General features: G+C 38.5%; 1 protein-coding gene and 1 long non-coding RNA gene across 5 annotated transcripts in view; one reads left to right on the top strand and one right to left on the bottom strand.

Annotated features, from left to right (window-relative positions):
* The window catches only part of LOC103136426 (protein ELFN1-like), a 128,396-nt gene that overhangs the window by 21,117 nt on the left and 87,560 nt on the right, over positions 1-19,719 (bottom strand). The window lies entirely within an intron of this gene.
* On the top strand, positions 1,321-4,557 carry LOC107835946 (uncharacterized). The gene is made up of 3 exons (XR_001661790.1): positions 1,321-1,951; positions 3,002-3,146; positions 4,134-4,557. It is a non-coding gene; the product is annotated as an uncharacterized LOC107835946 (long non-coding RNA).

The raw sequence follows: 19,719 nt of genomic DNA on the forward strand, positions 1-19,719 counted from the left end.
GTACCGTGTTTCCCTGAAAGTAAGACAGTGTCTTACTTTCTTTTTATCCCCAAAAGCCCCACTATGTCTTACTTTCGGGGTATGTCTTATATTGGAAAAAAATTGTCGAATTTTTTGTTTTAACCATAAAATTAACGGCAGTGACAAGTGATGGTGCGGTGAGGTATGGAGAGGGGGACGGCGCGGTGACGTATGGAGAGGGGGACGGCGTGGGCAGGAGGCGGCGCTCATTTGGATCAGACGGAGGCGGCAGACGCGGCGACGTATAGAGAGGGGGACGGTGCGGACGTGGGCAGGAGATGAGAGGTGTTTCCCCGAAAAGTAAGACATATGTCTTACTTTCGGGGTACGGCTTATATTAGCCGACCCCCCTGAAATCCCCGAAACGTCTTACAATCGGGGAAACACGGTAGTTGGAGGATGATGACATGGCATAGCTTTTAATGACTCATCACATGAATAAACTTTTTCATGTGTGACTTTAATTTGGTTTCTTATTTAATGGGAACAGGGCAATTGCAAAATTGATATTATTGGAATATCAACAAAGTTTTGCTCACATTAGTGATGCAGCCTTAGTTGCCATTGGTGTTGTTTTGATTCTATGTGCAGACGGTGATTTTTATTACATGTGTGGCTTGTCGAACAATGTGTAAAGTTCTTGCTCAGAAGCCCATTCAAAGCTGAAACCTTTACTCCTCAGGAATGTAACCTCTCCTTTGTCGGCTTTCTGCTGGAATGAGTCACATTTTTCAGTAGATGGATTTCTGTTTCAAACCAAGCTATGAGTTTGAACCAGCGCTTTATCTTCATGGTTCTGATGAACTTGGTTCAATTTCTGTATGTCATTGTTCTGATTAGAAAGTACAGCAACAGAAGTAGCAGAGAATCTGCTTCTTACTGTAAAAATGTGCTTCAGATGGTTTTGAAGCTGACTTTTTGTGGGTGCAATTGATTTCACCCCAAAATATAATAGTTTACCAGACTACCAGACTACTTTTATTGCAGACTACAATAAAAGTAGTCTGGTATGTTTCTTTGTGACTTTTTGTTTGTCTAATGTAGTTAGTTTTAATTAGTTTTTAAGAGTGTATGCTAGTTTTTATTAATTATTATCAGTTAAATATTGCTTAGTTTTAGTTTTTTCATAATTTTTAGGTGCAGAATTCAAAAAGGTCAACGTATCATATTATGACTATGTAAACATCGATTGTTTACATCGATGCAGAAGGCTCCAGTTTCAAAAAATGTTGAACAAAAACAAAAACTGACTTTGTTTTCTCCCAACTTTTGCTGTCGCCATGTTGTGGAGCCGCCATCAGGAGGAAATTACATCAGCTGTCAACCTAATTTGCAGATAGTTGACGTAAGCTGCTTGTGTGGTGAAAATTATTTAATAAACGTGAAAATGAAGGATATTTATTTCTATAATTTAAGAATGTTTTAGTTATGGTTACAAACGCACACTACAATTCCAGATAGTTATAGTTTTCCCCCATTAATTACCGTTTTTATTTATTTCAGTTAACAAAAATGTGTTTTCAGTTTCAGTTTCTGTTGTTGTCGTTAGTTTTAGTCCAGAAAATCTGTATGATTTTATGATTATTTGCTCATGGCCTCAGTGAGGCGTCTCTATATGAGGTCTGCAGAGGAGCTTTGTATTCATAAAGATTTATTTTTCATAGACTGGGGGAGTGCTTCTAGTGACCAGTAATGTTAAACTGTTAGCAATTAAAATGGAATAACGCACAATATTTCTTTCCAGGCGAGCATGAAATTTGTAAATCAAGCTTCAAGGCTGTGTGGAGCCAACCGACTCCCACACTCCTCTGCACAGATCGCTCATGGCAACGCCACCAGAATAACGAACAGCCGATAAGAAGGGCAAACCTTCCAGAGGAGAGGAAGACTGAAGCAATCCAGAAGACGCATCCCTGACTGAACACAGCCGGTGAGGATGAATACAAGGGACATTTTTTTAAATGTGTGGGTGAGTTTTTTTCTGAGGCTTTCAGTGGAATGATATCGGACAGAATGGATTGGTGGAGAAACTCTGCAAACTCGTAAAAACGCAGAAGATGCAGAAATCAGTGCCACAGACGTCCCCCAGTCACCTCCTGACATGGTGGAACATCATGTTCTGATTCATTCAACTTCCTCTGGTGCTTTTAGTTGAACATTGTGGTTTGGATGATTGTTTGGGATGTTGAGTTTGAGCAATAATTTATTTAATACGCAGGAGTATGGCACCGCAAAAACACTAAGCACGAAGAGTTTGGGCCTAGATTCTAGAACAGATATCTTAGCGCACTTGAAATAAGACAAACTTAACTTAGAAGGAACTTTTCAACAAGAATAGGGAGCTTGTTTGAAGTTAATTTCTTAAAATTGGAGAAGTACTTGTTCCATTGGCAGATTATCTTTCTTAGTACAAGACATTTTTGTGTTGTTAAAAGTCAGATAATGTGCCAAGGGAACTTATACTTTTTCATGAATATTAAGGGATTTATTTACTTAAAACAAACTCCTATTTTTGCAGAACTAGACTAAAAATACTTGGTAAGAGTTTGTGCTTTTCCAGTGTATGCAATATAATAGAAATGTTGATTTAAAAAACAAATGTTCTAATTGAACAGTAAACAAATATTGGGAAGCAAAAATGTTTAGATTTTTAATATTATTTGGGCTTTCTGTGTGTTTTATTTAGAAATAGTTTTTTTTAGGAATACAGTGTTGAGTGATCATTTTGTAAATTTTATTAATGTGATTTAATTGTTTGAGTAATCTGACTTCCTATCAAGCCGATAAATTTAATTAGAAATTTGTTGAAACTTTTTTATGTGTAACCAGATATTGGTAGTAACTTTAAAAAAAACAAAAACATTTTGGGTAGTAGTTTTATTACAACAAACCTTTTTATTTTTACTTGAATAACATGCTTACGTAACTAGGCCATCTCCTTCCTATGCAATTCCATTCTTTTTCTTATTACTCCTCACAGCTCAGTCTTGGCTTTCTCCCATTGACAAGGATTCCTCTGGTAGAGTTTCAACTGGACCAGACTTAAATGGAGGAGCATTGTGCTGAAGGAGGAGATTCACAAAGAGACAGAAGTCTTCTTAAAGAGACAGAAGTCCAATCTCAAGGTATTAAATTGTGTTAACATTTAAGAAAAGGGATTTGTTTTCAACCTGAAAGAAAGAAGCTAAAAGTCCACATTGGGTTCTGGTCATTTTGACATGTTCTTATTCTATAATTTTGGTCATTTCATAACTGAGTTTTTTGGGTGCAAGTTGGACATCTTGGACTGGACACTTTGCATCACCCATGTGTCAGTTCATAGCTGAGAAAAACTGTCTACAATCTATTCACAATTTGCTGTAAAGAATTGAGATCATGTGACTCAAACCAATAATATCCACCAGCAGGAAGTTGCCATTATTGTCAATCAATGCTGCTAAATGCGCTAATGGCGGAGAAACAACTTTATCTGACATCATCGGTGGCCATACCAACTAACCTGAGCATTGACAGCATGCTATGCTAGCTGCATCGTAGCAGAAAGCGCTAAGACCCGCCTCCTGGCTCTGATTGGTTGTTTCTAGTTAGCACTGGGAGAAGGCAGAAAAGCTTAATTTTTTAAACAGATTGTCTGTCTCATAATGTCATGACAGTGACAATTTCAACAAATATGTTAAACATTTTTTATTATAAAAGTTACATACTCCAGCTTTTATGTGACCTACATTACCTAATTGTGTTTCTTTCTGCATCATTTCTGAAGCATTTTACATAAAACAATACCTGTAAAATCCTGCCAAATTAAGAAAAGATCATATCAAAGCAGCAGCTTTGATGCAGGAATCCATTCTTGAAACATTCAGTAAAATGCACGACTTCCCCACCAACCAAGGACACGAGTGCAAAAAACCAAATAAATAGAGGGATTTCTGAGTGATAGAAAGTGGAGCCTATGTCCTCTGCTAGCTAGACCGTGTCATGGGTCTGTCTAAAAACTTTTTGCAAGAGTTTGACTGCAGAACTTTACCCAACAAATTACAGAGGCTAAGTACCATAACTCAGAGGAAAACGCCTCTCTCATCTCTCTCTCTCTGTCTCTCTCTGGCTCTCAGAGACAAACGCTCAGACTCTCACACAATGCACACGGCTCGCAGCAGCTGAGGAAGCATCACTCAGACACCACAAGCTGTTTGTTTCCTTCCTGTCTGGATGCTTGCAGCCAACTGTAAAATATGACCAAAGCACCATCAGGATGAGAAGCAACAGATAAAAAGAAGGACCTCACAATAATTCATAGATATACAACTCATTAGACTTGAAAGTCTGCAATAAGTGTTTGTTGATTGTTGTCTTTTATTAGATCTTCGTCTGTGATATGCATCAGGCTCTTAGGGAAATCCATATTACCCCCCTCTTTGCTTCTGTGATGGTTACGTTGAGTTTAATGATGGCAACAAGGTGCAAACTTTGTTTTTATCCTATAATATACGTCTCCTGTTGCATAACATAATGAGTTTTACAACAACCCTACAGGGATTACAGCTGATACACACTGATTCCAGCAGACTTAAAGGGGCAGTATTGTGTATTTTTCAGGCACATAGTGTCATTTTATAGCACAATCAAGTAACCATGTTAACTTCAGCAGTTATAAAAATGCTGCATATGTCAAATATGACTTAAAATAAATTTGACTTTGTAAATTAACACCTTGAAATTGGACCTCTGTCTCTTTAAGGAAGTCTTGCTCTTTCTGAAACTCTGCTGTCATGAAGTCATCACAACATGGCTCCTCTATTAACCCTTTAACAACGTTTTTACCAGCGTTTCACTGAGCAGTAGCTCCTATAATGAGCTCAGCAGATGCTCAGATCCACCAGGTGTTTGCTAATTGCTGCTGGCTAGTCTGAAGGAGCTGAGTGAAGCGAAAGCTTGAAAACTGCAGCTCCAAGAAGAAGCTTCATCCTTGAAGGAGGCACTAGGTCCACCCAGGCGTTTTGCACAGCTTAACGGTTGTTATGGAAAATTTTAAGGATTTCTCAAATATGGATGGAAGAATCAAGGCAACACTCCAGTCATGTTTTACATCAGGGGATAACATTATAACATAATGTAAAGCTTAAAAAAGAGTCAACTTTACATAACACTACCCCTTTAAGTTACAAACTGGAAAGAATAGAAAAACTTTACAGCTGATTTCTGAGTGGTAGATTTTATCTGAGCAGATTTATCCCAGTTATCGGAGCAGAAGCAGTTTCTCTGTCAGTCCCTTCTGATGGTTTTGAAATATTCCTGATAGATTGATCCAAAGGCTTTGTTCTGAAGACACTTATGAAGAACCAAATGGTGCCTTTTATGATTTATCACAAATTTATCTGTCGATTATGTCCTGTCTGAACTGTTAGCTGTTAGACAGAAAAATGGTTTGGCAGTCTTCCTTCCCCAAGCCTTTCCATTTTGATCTCTTCCTATTTCAGCTTTGCACCTGTATTCACACCATTTCAACCCAGGCAATTTGTCTGTTGAATATTTGTTTATTTTTCTTTAAAAGTAAAAACTATGGAGCTGAATGATACGTGATATGCTGATATTTTAGACTTTTAACTCCACAGTCTGTCTATAGATATCAACTCTACGGTTTGGTTTGAAACTTTTGTGATTATTTCAGTAGCAGTGAGTTTGTGTGTAATGCTAATGAATGCAGCAGCATTCATTAGATTGAGTACTATAAGCTAACTCAGCTAACAGAATGAGACTTGACTCATGTTTCCGGCGAGGGAATTTTCAGATTCTTTGATGCCCTGAATATATTGTGTGATTTTGAATGAATATATTTTTTTATTCTAGTCACCGTTCATAAAGAAAAATGGGGGGAAAAGACAAGAACTCTGTTTTGAAGTGACATATTTAAAAAACAAAGAGCAGAAAATGTGGAGTATTCTTTGTTACAGAGTTATTGAGGTATTTTTAAAAAATATATTGTGATGTCATTTTTTCGCCTGTGCCTAGTTTTGAGAAAACAAAAGACTGAAACATTGTTGGATTTCCGTGAATTTTATCATGTGTTTTAGTATGTGTTCCAGGAGTTTTGATCTTTAATCCTATGTAAAGTTTCATTCATTTTGATAGAATAATATATTCAGTAAGTAATAGAGTTTGGTTATAATATTACTATTATTCCTGTTCAGAGCCAGATTATTGGATGAGAAGAACGAAGCACTAGTGTGCTGTTAGTCTGAAGTGAGTGAAACTCAACATAGATCAAAACAGGTGAGAGTATGGAGAAGATATAGGAAACATTTATTAGAAGTATTAGTTGTAAGTCAGTTAATGGGTTGAGAGAATAAGATGCCGTTAGGTGCATCCATGTCCTATGCAGAAGATGCTCTCAGTATTTGGTACAGAACCTTTGTGCTTGTATTACTGGATCAGTGCAGCGCATCACGGAGGTGATCAGGTTTCTTTAATAGTAACTTGAACTTTCCTCCAGAGATTTTTTTTTGAGTGAACCTTTTTCCCACAGTCCCATCCAGGCAGTGGTTATCCCTGATGCTTTTTCATGTTTTTCTCCCACATTTACTCCTTCCACTAAATTTTTCATCATTCATGCATAGAGCATTCCGAACAGCCAGTTTGTTTTGCAGCAACTTTTTGTGACTCACCCTCCTTGTCAGGCTGCCAGCGGCTCTTTGCTGGAGAACTGTTCAACTCAGGAGTCTTCCCCCATTACAGGTTGCAGCAGGGCTTCCCAAACGTTTCCACATCACAAACTACGGGCCCTGGGGCCCCTTTGCAAGCCCGCAGTCATTGAAACAGATTATGTAAAAAAACATTAAACTTTAGAATGTTTTTTATTTTTAGTTTTTTTTTTTTACTATTATTCTCTGTTCTCAATAATTATTACATTCGTGTAGCATAGTTGCTGCCTCATACCCTTTTGATTTTACTTAGCCATGCTATGCTAGCTAGTAGAGCAAAACAGCTTGATGAATTTGACTGTCAAGAATGAGGACTGCAAATAACGTTTTAGCAAATTGTTTTCACTTATATTTTTTAATAATGATTGAAATATATATTCAATTTTGATACATTTTTGTATTTTTTTTCCCTCCTTTTCCCTCGAGTTCTCAGAGGCCTCTGTAGCTCCCCCTGGTGGCCTCGCAGGGGGCCGCGGCTAAACCTTTGAAAAACGCTGGGCTGTAGCATGGCCATAACATGACATGTAGGCATCAAAATATTTTTCCTTGTTGTATTTAACATTCAAATTGTCCACCTTCTGGGTTCACATTAGGCCTAATAATCAACACTAACACACAAAAAACATGAAATGTATCACTTTGTGTCTAATGAAGCTCTGTAATTTACATGTTTCACTTTTTTTATTGCACTTCTGCATTTTCTGATGATATTTGACTTAACTGAGAGGCATCAGTATGTCAGCTTCTCCCACTCTATCAATACACCTTCAGTTACAAAGGAAGCATCAGGAGTCATCATCACTGTCCCAACATTGAGTCTTTGTACATCATTACATGAAACAACACAGATCTCCTTTTAGACATCTGAACCATCTGAAAAGAAGAATCTGAGCTTTTAAATCTCAGCTGCATCATCTGGAGAAATCTATCTGCAGCTCTATGTTGAGCTGGATAAAAACATAAATGTTTTTACCACAAACAAGACATCAAACGTTAAAACTGATCCGGTCCCATTTGGCTCCAGTTCTTCTCTAATGCTCTAACTCTTTTTCTTTGTTTGTTTGTTTTGTCATGTAGCTGGCAAAATGTTTGTGGATTTTATTCACAATCCTGCTGAGGATTTCTTCTAACGGTGTGATCAAACATCCCTAATCTCTGAGATTAAATAAATTCTGGCAGCATTCTTCACAATCACACTTTGATTGGTTCAGATATCGGCTCATGTTTCTCGCAGCTCTACTAGTGTGGCTTTAGTTTGTTTTGTGAAATCACAGCTGAAAATCCCCTGCAGGGCACCGAGTTTCAATGACATAACAGGACATTCTCTCTCTCTCTCTGACACACACACACACACACACACACACACACACACACACACCCCTCCCCCGTCTTACACACACATTAAAACATTAGTATTCCTCTGTGGTTGTGGTGTGTCAGCAGAAAGTGCACAAACAGTAAACATATGGTATGCACAGAAAGACCTTCAGGAGCTTTTATTAATCTGAGCCTGAATCAAAGAGGAAAACTGCGGCGCTCACCAAAGGAGACTGAATGAGTGGGTGGATTTCTTTGAATTGTTACATAACCTGAAATAAATATTACATATTTCCACATCTACTTTAATCATTAAAAAAAAAAAAAAAAGAAAAAAGAAGAAGTATTATCGGGTTGATGGATTTGAAAGCACAGTCGCCCCACAGTGTGAAATCCAGAGAGACGTGAATTTACTCAGCAGAACCTTCAGTGAGGAAGGATTCCCAGTGAGAGAACCACCACAGAACCTGCTGAAGGGTGAAGTTCGCCCAAGGCTCAGTAATGTTTTACAGTCAGGTTATTCCTTGTGGTACGGTCCCACAACGGAGCCACCACAGCAAAAAATAGCAGGGAACAGCAACGGCGGTCATGGAAAAAAGCAATGCAAACTGTGACTTGCAGCGCATGTGGATGTGATAAAGAGTCCTGTGGACCAGAGCATCAGAGTTCAGCCATGAAGTATCTGTATCAAAATCAGGGACAGGGACCGGTCCTGAACGTCAGCATGAACGATAAAATCTTCCACTACAATGACCTAATCGTTACTGAAGGCTAAATCCGTTAATAAATCTGAGGGCTGATGTGAAGCTGAAAGCAGGAGCCTGGTGGACGTTATGTGGGTAGATATTCAAATGAATAAATCTGACCAAAACATTCCCAGTGCAGTATCTGCAATACGCCTTCCTAGGATAAATAAAACAAACGCCTGATATGAATGGGCCATCACTGGTTTGCCTCCAAGACACGCAACACTTTGGTGAATCGGAACCTTAGAGTAAAATCCAATTACTCTGCATTAATGCTGCAGGACGCGTTTCATAAAAAGGTTCATCTGCAGGTTCTTGGAAAATATCCTGATCTTCTTTCATGAACCCTGTGAGGATAAAACCTTCCTTTCTAATTTTATGTCTGATTTACCGTGCGGAGGGTCCCGCTTGGTGCATGTGAGAGGAGAGGAGAGGAGAGAGTCTGCTGTGGAGATGTGTGTCTGGAGAACGGCGAGAGAGGTGATTGATAGAAAGGTTAATCATTCCAGACAGATGGTATGTGCTGCTAAATCAGCACTAGGTGAAGTCAGACTCTGAGTGGATGCATCACGCCGTGCATGTCTGCTTAAGCTGTAATGATTGGGTGTTTGCTACTTGATTTACCACGAGGGCAGGCAGGACGTCCAGTCAGGGATTCTGGTGACTAGTGGGCAGTTCTTTTAGGTCGTCTCTGCTGCTGCGTACGGTTAGCTGTTTGCTGTGTGACTCGAATCCCGAAGCAAGCTCATCATGCCAATAACTAGGCCCATTCAAATCTTCAGTAATCAAACTGAGGTGACTTCAGTGTAGCTGTGAGTTCAGGGGTGTGACTGTGCTGACCGAACACAGACAGAAGAACAAATCATCAGAGCAGAAATGGAGGGAAAAAAAGTAAAAACTATAAATTTATGAGAAAATAGTGAATTTTTTAAACACCTTTTTAACAAGAAATATGAGCTTCTTTAAAGTCAGTAATTCCTTAATATTGATGAAAAAGTTTTAGTTTCACTTGGCAGATTACTTCAGTTATAAAAAGACATTTTCCAATGTTATAAGTGAACTAATCTGCCAGTGGAACTAGAAGTTTTTCATTAACTTCATATTAAGGAATTATTTACTTTAAACAAGCTTCTATTTCTTGCTGAGACGTTACTTGTAAGTTAGTTATGTCTTATTTTAAGTGTAATAAGATATTTGCACTAGAAAGTGGGGCAAAAATAATTGGTACGATTTTGTGTTTTTTCAGTGTTAAAGCCAACAGGCAGCCGTTCATCCTTCACAGATGACAACATCCACCACATAGGTACCGCTGAAAAGGAAATGCGTCAGAACTACTTATATGACAGGAGGCATCAATGTCTGCATGAAAAACTTTCTAGTTTCTGATGGGGAACATTTCAGAACTTGTATTGCTTTTAGAACATGATTACAATACGTAGCATGCTGCCGGCACGCAGATATGTGCCTGCCTGGCCCGGCTGTAATGTGCCATGACAGTCCAGGTGGATTAGCAATGGTGCGCACCGAGCTGACTAACTGCATCTATAACCTAACACCTAAAGTTCTTTAGAAACTTTGTTGTTTTCTCCCTGATCTTGAGTGTCAACTTTCAAATAGCCATATCTTCTGCACTGTTTTATATTTCTACGCCTTTCATGTCATTAGAAAACTTAGAATCCACACTTTCAGAATCTGTAATAATTCAAAACGTCCCCAGGGAGAGTTGTGCCTGGTTTTGTCTTGATGTGTGTCTCCGTCTGGGTGACCCAGCTTTTTTATCAAGCTTTTTCTAAGCTTCACAAAATTTATTCACCTTAAAACTGAAATTTTAATAAAGACACAGAAAGTTTTAATTCACATCTTCTTGGCTTGTATTACATTCTTTACAGTTAAAACCTTACATTCCCCCCCACGCCCCCCAAAAAAGATTGCGTATGCACAAAGCAGCAGGTCAGAGTTAGCATCTTTTGATTTATGCATTATTACATCCTGTTAAGAAAATCCAAGAAACCAGAGCATAAAGTAACAGGCAGGAGAGAAAGGATAAGAGGAGGATGTGAGCGAGATAAGAAAAATAATTTTTTATAATCACAGGCACAATATGTGCTGAATTTGTATATAGGGCACTTTTTTTTCGTGCTGAATCTTTTTCGAGCGACTCAGATTCTGGTGGAACAAGCCTCGGCATAATTTTGTTGTCAGTTTATTTGTGGATCACGCTGCAACGTGAACCAGTAGGATGTCACACAGTGCTGAATCACAGATTTACTTGGGTACATTTTTTTCATCACAATTCTGGCTACTTTTACATCTAGCTGCATTCAAGCTGTAATTTCTTGGCAGGGACTGGTTACCAGAATCAAGGTAAGCAGAGGTTTTAAAACGATGGTCTTAAAACTGCTAAAATTCCACCCAGAGAACGAAGTGATGTGACTCCAGGTTTCTCCAGCTTATCTGGAGCATAAAGTAATCCAGGCCTTCCCATCTCCTCTGAACGAAAAGCAGTCCTACATATTCACAAGCCCCAAAATATATATTTTTCTTAGATTTCAAATTGTTTTCATTCAACCAAGAAGTTTGTGTCTGACTGGAAATGAGACAGGATTCTCATAAGTTAATAAACAAAATTTGTATCAAGTTTTAAAATATAACTTAGCTGCTTTCATGTACATTTTAATATATTAAACACATAAAAAATTATGTTTACCTTTCTTGATAACCAGTGGGGGAACAAAAGGATTATCTACACAGCAATCAAAACCTTCTTAAAGTTTCCTACTAACTTTTTGGATGTTTCCAAAATTGTCTCTAATGTTTGACTCCCTCCAAAGATTCTCAATCAGATTCAAGATGGGAACCTAGGAAACGTACAAACTTACAAAAAAATGTAAATCAAATAAAAGAAAAAAAAGACAACTGTCATCTTGAAGAATAGCTATAAGATAACTATTAATTAGAAGTGCTCTTTATTGCATGATTAGATACCACATACTTAAAAACAATAGGTGCTAAAAAGTAAAACACGAATAAAAGTATAAAGGAGCAGAAAAAACAGTTTTACTATACCATAAAAAAATTAAAATAAATAAATGGTGTGAGCGACATTGGCAAGTGTCATGATTCTAATTTTATTCGGACAAAACATTGGACCAACATCATTTTGCACTGTTGCTGTTGTCTTTGCCAGGCCAAGCTGCTCACAGTCTCTGCCTCATCTCTGATCTGTTGAACGCATTCCTAATGCGGTCATATTAGAGGGGCTCATTCAGCACCATTTGGATGCATTAGGAGGCCTGCTGGTCCTTTAATGTCTCCATGCAACATGAGATGCATCCATAAAATCAGAGGCTGCTGAGTGGAGCAGCCAAAGCAGCGGGACTGGAGGATCTCTGTTTATTTGAAATGTCATATTCATAGCAACACATTTTAACAAATTAGTATTAACAGTATTGTTTTGGCAGGCATTGCGTTTGCATGTAATCGGTTAATAACTGTTGCTCCCTTTTAGCCGTTTCTGAAAAAATCTCTAAAACGGTGGAGGTGGAGTAGAGAGGATCAGCACATAAGTTTAAAAAAATACTTTTTAATTTTACATATTTGATAAAACTGTTACCATGTCGTGACGGTTTAATGTGAGACAGATAATCAGTGAAAAGACGGATCTCCTCCACCTCCTCGCTGAGCTGCTATTGCCGTATGAAGAAATGTACCACTCTGACCAAAAACAACCAATCAGAGCCAGGAGGAGGGGCTTAGCGCTGTCAATCATCCTCCTGTATGCTGTTTAATGTGCTAATGCAGGAGAAATATCTTACTGTAACAGGAAAACCTTTATCTGTGAATGCTAACTAAACTTACCATTCATAACATTATTTTACCAAATAACAAAGTGATGTCTGTTTTTCCAGCTGTCACGTAACTCTGTGGTTCTAAAAAGAAAAAGAAAAAAAACGTCCTTAAAAAACTATTTTCCCTTGCTGACTACCAGAGCAGTGTCTTCACAGTTTTTTTTTGTGCTCCTTCTGTGGAGGCCAAATTGTTGTGGATTTGTGGGCTCTCCATACAATAAGGTGTTATTTGCAGGATGAAAATGATGCAGCAGCTTTTCACCATTTTGCATAATTCCAGGCGACATCTGACATCTGTTAGAGACGGCATTTCCTGTCAGTTTCACATTTGGAGTTCAGATGTCTGGAAAAAAATAAACAAGATTCAGATTTACTGGTTGTAAAACATGTTTGCTCTTAAAATCTGACTGTTTGAGCCACAGTCGTCGTTTATCTGTTTATCATCTTGTCGATATTATTTGCTCATCTGTTTCCTTGTTTGCACGTCTCAGTGGATGAAGAGTCTCTAAATTAGGCTTCCTCTCTTTTTCTAAATGGTTCTTCTGCACTGACGTTTCCCTGCCTGGTGGGAGGATGTGTTTTGTTCTCGTGTGTCGTGTTACCAGAAACACGTGTACGTCGCATCTCGGATGTGTCGGTGCGGATGTGCGCCTGGGTTAAATCAAACAGGGGTCGGTTTTTCAGCTGATTTTGAACATCTTCTCATTGTCAGTTCGCTCTGCATTGGCTTCTCTCTCCACTCTTGTCAGCGCATCGCTGCTGAGATAAATGGGCCTCGCAGAATCTGTCAGGAATGTTTGAGGGTTGTTTCAAAAGCCTTCTTCTGTTTTTTTTTTTTCTTTTGTGTGTGTTTGTGTTACCATCAGTTCAACATGTATGTTGAAACACAATTTTAGGATTCCAACTGCAGTAAATAAATCTGGTAAAGCAGAAAACTTTTTTCTCTCAACAAACCTGTTTCAGGTTTGCAAATAACCAACTTTTCATCATGGTTAGAGTTTAGTTTGGAAGAAAACTGCAGATTTTTGGTTCTGGGTAAATTGTTGAACATAATCAGACTGTGAAGCTCGGCCCACACCTGGCCTCCCATCAGTGATCAGATTTACAGGTGTAACCGGGACATGAGTTTACTCATGATGCGTTTAAAGACGGTTCTGAAAATTGCTTTTCCGCATCTTAACAACCCATTAAACAGTCGTGTCGACTGAAAAACGTTCGGGAGCGAAACCAAAATGATATGAATTATCTAGAATATCAGTATGTTTGAGTTACCTTTATGATAGAGCTCCAGTTAATTACAGTTTCTCCACATTAACTGCCATTCTTTTCTAGTTCAGTTAATAAAATCGTAGTTTAGTCATTTTGTTAACTATAACAACCTTGCTCTGAGACCGATAAAGTTTTTCTGACTTGAATTTGAATTAGATCACATGAGGAAACGTTGCCTCCGCTTTACGGGCTCCACCCTAAGCGCATTCCCCTACAGCTCTGCTCCACCTGCTTTCAGCGCAACTTATATTATCTCAGTGTGCATAGTCAGCATCCGCCATCAGCCCTGCAGCAGCCATTGTGTCATTACACACCATTACATACTGTGAGCCATAATAGCGTGGTGATTGATCACTCAGGAGTTGCTGTGAGTTATGGTGTGATACTGCACATTTGCGCCGACACTGTGCACAGCAATTTACTCCTGGAGGAGTGAAAATCTACCATGTAGGTCTCGCTCTGTATGAAGTTGTTTCTCTGACCCCCAACAACTGAATCCTGTGAAAAGAGGGAAGGCTATTAATGGCAGTATGTGGCAACGTGGTGAGCGGTGAGCTAAATAGATCTGTTACCATGACGCGATTAAATCTCACTGTAAAACATGTCACTTCTTCTTAATACATTTTCCATTTATTTTCTTGGTCTGTGTTATTTTCTTATATATATATTCTTATATAATGTTTTGCTTCCTTTCTAAATTCGTTAATCTAACAGTGTCAACTCTGACTTCAAACTCAGAATTCTGACTAGTTCTGGGTTAATCCATGTCAACATCCAAATAAATAATCAAACATGTATGATAATTATGTTGTTAGAATATAATAAGAATCACATAACTGTCTTCCTTGTTATTAGGATTTGTAAACCTGCACTTTATTCACAGTGAAAACCTTTTCTATATGTATTAGTACTAGATTTGTCTGATGATGCAGATATAATTAAACCAATGCTGAATCTTAGAGAAGAGTCAGAAATCTGTGAAAAAATATATATTTCTGAGATTAAAGTCAGAATTCTATGACTGTGTATCAGGGCAATGGTAGAAAGAAAAGAAAAAGAGTTATCTAGAAAAAAACGTTGAAATTTCTGCATTTGAAAAGTTTAAAATTTACAATAAAAATCAGAGAAATGTTGAGGTTTATCTCAGAAGTTTTCAAGAAATTTGCTTAAAAATATTTCTAGAAAAAAAAAACTTGGAAGTTTCTGAGTTCACAAAGTCCAAAATTTGAGTTTCTGAGTTTTTGCCAGAATTTTAATCCTCCTTTTTTTCTGTGTACAAATAGCTCTAATACACTGTTGTAGAATTCTGCACAAAGAGTCAGATGGGTTTTTTCCCCAGTGTTCCTTGTTGCTCTGCTAACTTCAGGACTTCCTGTAGTTTCTCTTCTGTTTGTCATATATGTGCAACTCTTTCATAAGAGCCATATTTTTCCATTACATGACTAATATTTTAATATACTACCATATTGGTTGCATGTCAGTTGCTAATTCTAATCTCAGGAGAAATTGTGAGTCTGCTTTTTGTGTGGCGTTTCCTTTTTGAAATCGTTCCACGAATCATCTGAGTCACAGAGCCTCCACAGTCTGACACGCGTTGGTTACTGATGTGTGAAACTGGCTGCTGTGGCATGGCGTTGGTGCCGGTGAACAATCTAATCCACCAGAGTAATGGTGATGTGATAATAAATGAAATATCCAATGGAAATCTGCAGTTATTAATGTGCATTGTGGATTAAATGGTACAAAGGATTTTTTTTTCTTGTGTTTTTTGCCTTGCTTGATGAGGAAAATGGAGAAAAACGGTCTCTCCTATCTCACAATCAATGAAATCCCACTCCGCATCCCCAAAATTAACTCGTTACTACACACACCCATCTGTTCACACCCCAGCGCAGCTCTTTCCACTGTTCCGTAACAACTTTCTTCTCCTTTTCACACTTTAAATGGTCGGTGGGAACGGCTTTAAATTCAACACACCAGCAACAGCATTTTATCTGTCCGTCCGTGTCAGAGTCCGAGGAATCTCTTCTCTAAACACGCTTACATTCACACACACAAACACACACACACACAAACACACATACACGCACACACATGCACACAGCAGTCTTTCCTATCTCGACACAAATTGAATCCATGGTCCTGACAGGGCAGGAGGACAAGAAGGACGAATAAAAATCACCTCATTACACACACTGCAGAGGAAGCGCTGGTACACAAGCAGCAGGGACGGTAATAGAAAAGCCTTGAATCCCGGTCAAACACCATTTGGTGTTTAAGTGCTGATGGACAAGGGCAGGACGCCGCGCGCGCCTCCGGGCGGCGGAGATGGCGTTTTGTCAGGGAGACGATTGGAATAACGGCGCCACTGGCGGAGACACAATGGTGTGTGTACGTTTTGCACGGGATGAAATAATAACGATGATGATTAAGCGGAGAAGTGATGAAGGTCACAGAGACAATATCAACAATGAGGCTGATGATAATGACAGTGTTTTGTCAGCTTTTATCCGACTTTGATCATTGATCACAGCAGACAGGGGCGGATATAATCACACAAAGATCCCCGGAATGTCCCACTGTTGACTTTTGTGTTGGAAACCTTTCAGCCTGAACCCAGCTGTGACAGACAGATTGAGGCTGATTAGATGATATTAAATCACTTCTTGAGAACATGAAGCAGCAGAAATGATCCAATCTTTTCTTGATGAATATATTAATAAATAATGATAGGTCCGCATTCATTGTTTTATTTTTGTTTATTTTGTTTTCAGGAAAGTCAAAATTAGATTATAAAATCAATCCAGACCTACAGGATGCGGCGCAGCAGCAGGTCTGTGTTTCATCACTCAGTGGTGGCTTTATGTGGTAAAAGACATGGTTAGCTCAGATCTTTGTAAATTTCATATTTTGCACATTGTTGTACTTTTGTTTGGGTCTCAACTACTTCTAAAAACAGCCCAAACACTTAAAAAAAACACCAGTTTTATGGAATAGGTTAATTTCTTTTTGGTGTCTGGAAACTGAGCCATTTCTAAAATGTCTAGAGTGTAGCGACACAAATCAAAAAGCACTGCTAGCCCATTACCTAGCAACCCCAATGAAGCCTACCCCATTACCTAGCAACTCAAACTAAGCTCCAGTTTTACTGATGTACAATGGCTGCTGGAAAAATGTTTTGTTGTTGACCATTCAGAAACCATTTGCTGCATTCTTGTTGGTTGTGCACTCCGTCTCCCCAAAATCTTCTGCTTTTCCGAGATGTAATGTTGAGTTAGGGGGGGCGTGGCCAGAAGTAGCTTATTTGGATTTAAAGTGACACGAGACCCCAAAACAGCTCATTCTGACAGGACCTCAACATAGACTAAAATCTCATAATCAAAGAATGATTTTCTGCAACAAACAAAAAAAAAAAATGATGAATATATTTTGTATCATCCATAGATCTATTCTAATCTGTTCAGGAACCATGACAGGTCATCTTTAAATACAGCATCTGGAAATTGTTCACATAGTCGCAGCTTTTTGTCTTGATACTGAATTTTGATTGGAACCAAGGTTGTAAATGCTAAATATTTTCATGTTTTATGCAAAAAAAAAAAAGAAAAGTTTTTTATTCACTGTGAAAGGAAGCTGTAACATTTGGGAAGGTTAAGGCGCTGGATACCCTGCACATCCAGTAATAAGTACCTTAAGAAAGAAACAAAACTGGTCTGTTTCCCATTTTGACATTATTTGCTTACTGGGGATTTTAAGACGAATCTATTTGCAACGAAACATGGAAATGCGTGTGCAGAAACTGAGCGCATCAGCAGAGCAGCTGTGAAAAGATGCAGCCTTGGGGATTAAATCTAGACGTATCGGTTTTCGTGTTCTTACATCAATAAAATTTGATTCATTTAAAACTAAAAGGCACTATGTTGTTTAAAAACACAAACCACTCTATTATTAGATTTTCTGGGTCGATCCTCCTGGTTATGTATATTAAGTATGTTGTTTGTTGGAAAGCAGACGACAGCTCCTCCTGCTAAGGAGGCGGGAAATGGAGCAGGGCAGATGCCACACAACACGAACAGGCTGGGAAGATGGCTAACTCTGAATTATCACTGCTAGCCATAAAACCCCGTTGATGCAGAGACATGCTGTGTGTGTTTAAGTCTACCAGTTTCTAACAGCTCAGCTTGTTCAAAGACAGGAGTTGCTGAGATCAGGGCTTTCGGTGCCGTCTCAACATCTTGCAGACTTTATGTAAAACACTCAGCTGAACCCCTTCAGTCGTTCCAGTGAACCTGCATTAGTGACACTCCTGTGACCTTAGAGTAGCACTGAATGTTTCAGATGCTATCAAAAAAACATGAAGTCTTTAGCTGCATTTCCATTGACCACATAATATTGCGCAATTTGACATTTCGAAAATAAATTAGCTTAATGGAAACATGTCAGTTTTGAATAAACTCAGATTTTTTGTATTATGAGGTGGTTTGTTTGCAGTCATATTGATAGTGGTTTTCTTTGCAAAACTGTCACACTTTGCACTAGTCACATGGTCAGCAACCTTAGAAGGGCCCCTTCACAAAGTCTTCTGTGACTAATAGAAAATTAATGACCATTTAAAGTATAAATAAAGGGGCAGTATTATGTATTTTCCAGGCACAGAGTGCTAACTTTTAGCAAAATCAAGTAACTATGTTACCTTCAGTTGTTGTAAAAATGCTGTATATATCAAATATGACTTAAAAGAAATTTGACTTCATAATTTAACACCTTGAAATTGGGCTTCTGTCTCTTTAAAAACTCCACCTTCAGGAAGTCATCACAACATGGCTCCTCCATTAACCCGTTAATAATGTTTTTCACTGAGAAGCAGCTCCTATAATGAGCTCAGATGATATGCAGTTCCACCAAATGTTTGCTACTTTCTGACGGCTAGTCTGAAGGAGCTGAGTGAGGGAGTCATTGGAAGCTGCAGGTCTGAGGAGGAGTTTCATCCTCGAAGGCGGAGCTAGGTCCACTCAAGCGTTTTGCACAGCTGAATGGTTGCCACGGAAGATTAAAGGATTTCTCAAACATGCATAGAAAAAAGGAAGCAGCACTCTGGTTATGTTTTTGGTGAGACAATGCCATAACATGATGTAAAGCTCAAAGTATTTTTCATACTACTGCCCCTTTAATTTACATTTTGTCTCTTGCTTTACTCTTCCATCCTTTCCTTTACTCCACTCTTCCCTTTTTCCTTCTCTTAAGTGAAACAGGTTCTGCATGGTGTTCTAGAAGAAATAGTGACACATCAACCGGTGGCTTATTTAAAAACTTACTTGAGCACAGCTTTCATGTGTGCTTAAATAAGTGTGTGAAGCTCGAAATTTAACTTTTATTATTTTTCAACGACTCAACCAATAATTTCAGGAAGCCACAACATTGAAGCCTAGTTCTAATGTAAATGAAAATTATAAGTCTGGCTGTAATGCATGAAAATCAACAAATAATGCAGGTGAACATGATGAGTTTCATGTACATGGCCCTGACAGAAACAGGCTCCTGGATGAATGTTCAAAACCACCCTCCTCCATTTTTCTCCTGGTCCTTTGGCGGCTGTAACCCATAAACCTTTGACAGCCCAGGTTTTTCTCATAAAGAAAAAGAAAATAGGATTTTTTTTTATTTATTTTTTCTTACGTCACACACAGAAACACACACGCTGAAAAATACACTTCAGTGTCGACGCTGTAGACATTTCCTCAATGGAAATAAAAAAGCAAATCAAGAGGATTATTAACATGTTCACTGCGGTGCCACTGTATGCATCTGTGCATATATATA

Source organism: Poecilia formosa, unplaced genomic scaffold (genome assembly GCF_000485575.1).
Source record: "Poecilia formosa unplaced genomic scaffold, Poecilia_formosa-5.1.2 Scaffold32, whole genome shotgun sequence".
NCBI classification, from domain to species: Eukaryota; Metazoa; Chordata; class Actinopteri; order Cyprinodontiformes; family Poeciliidae; genus Poecilia; species Poecilia formosa.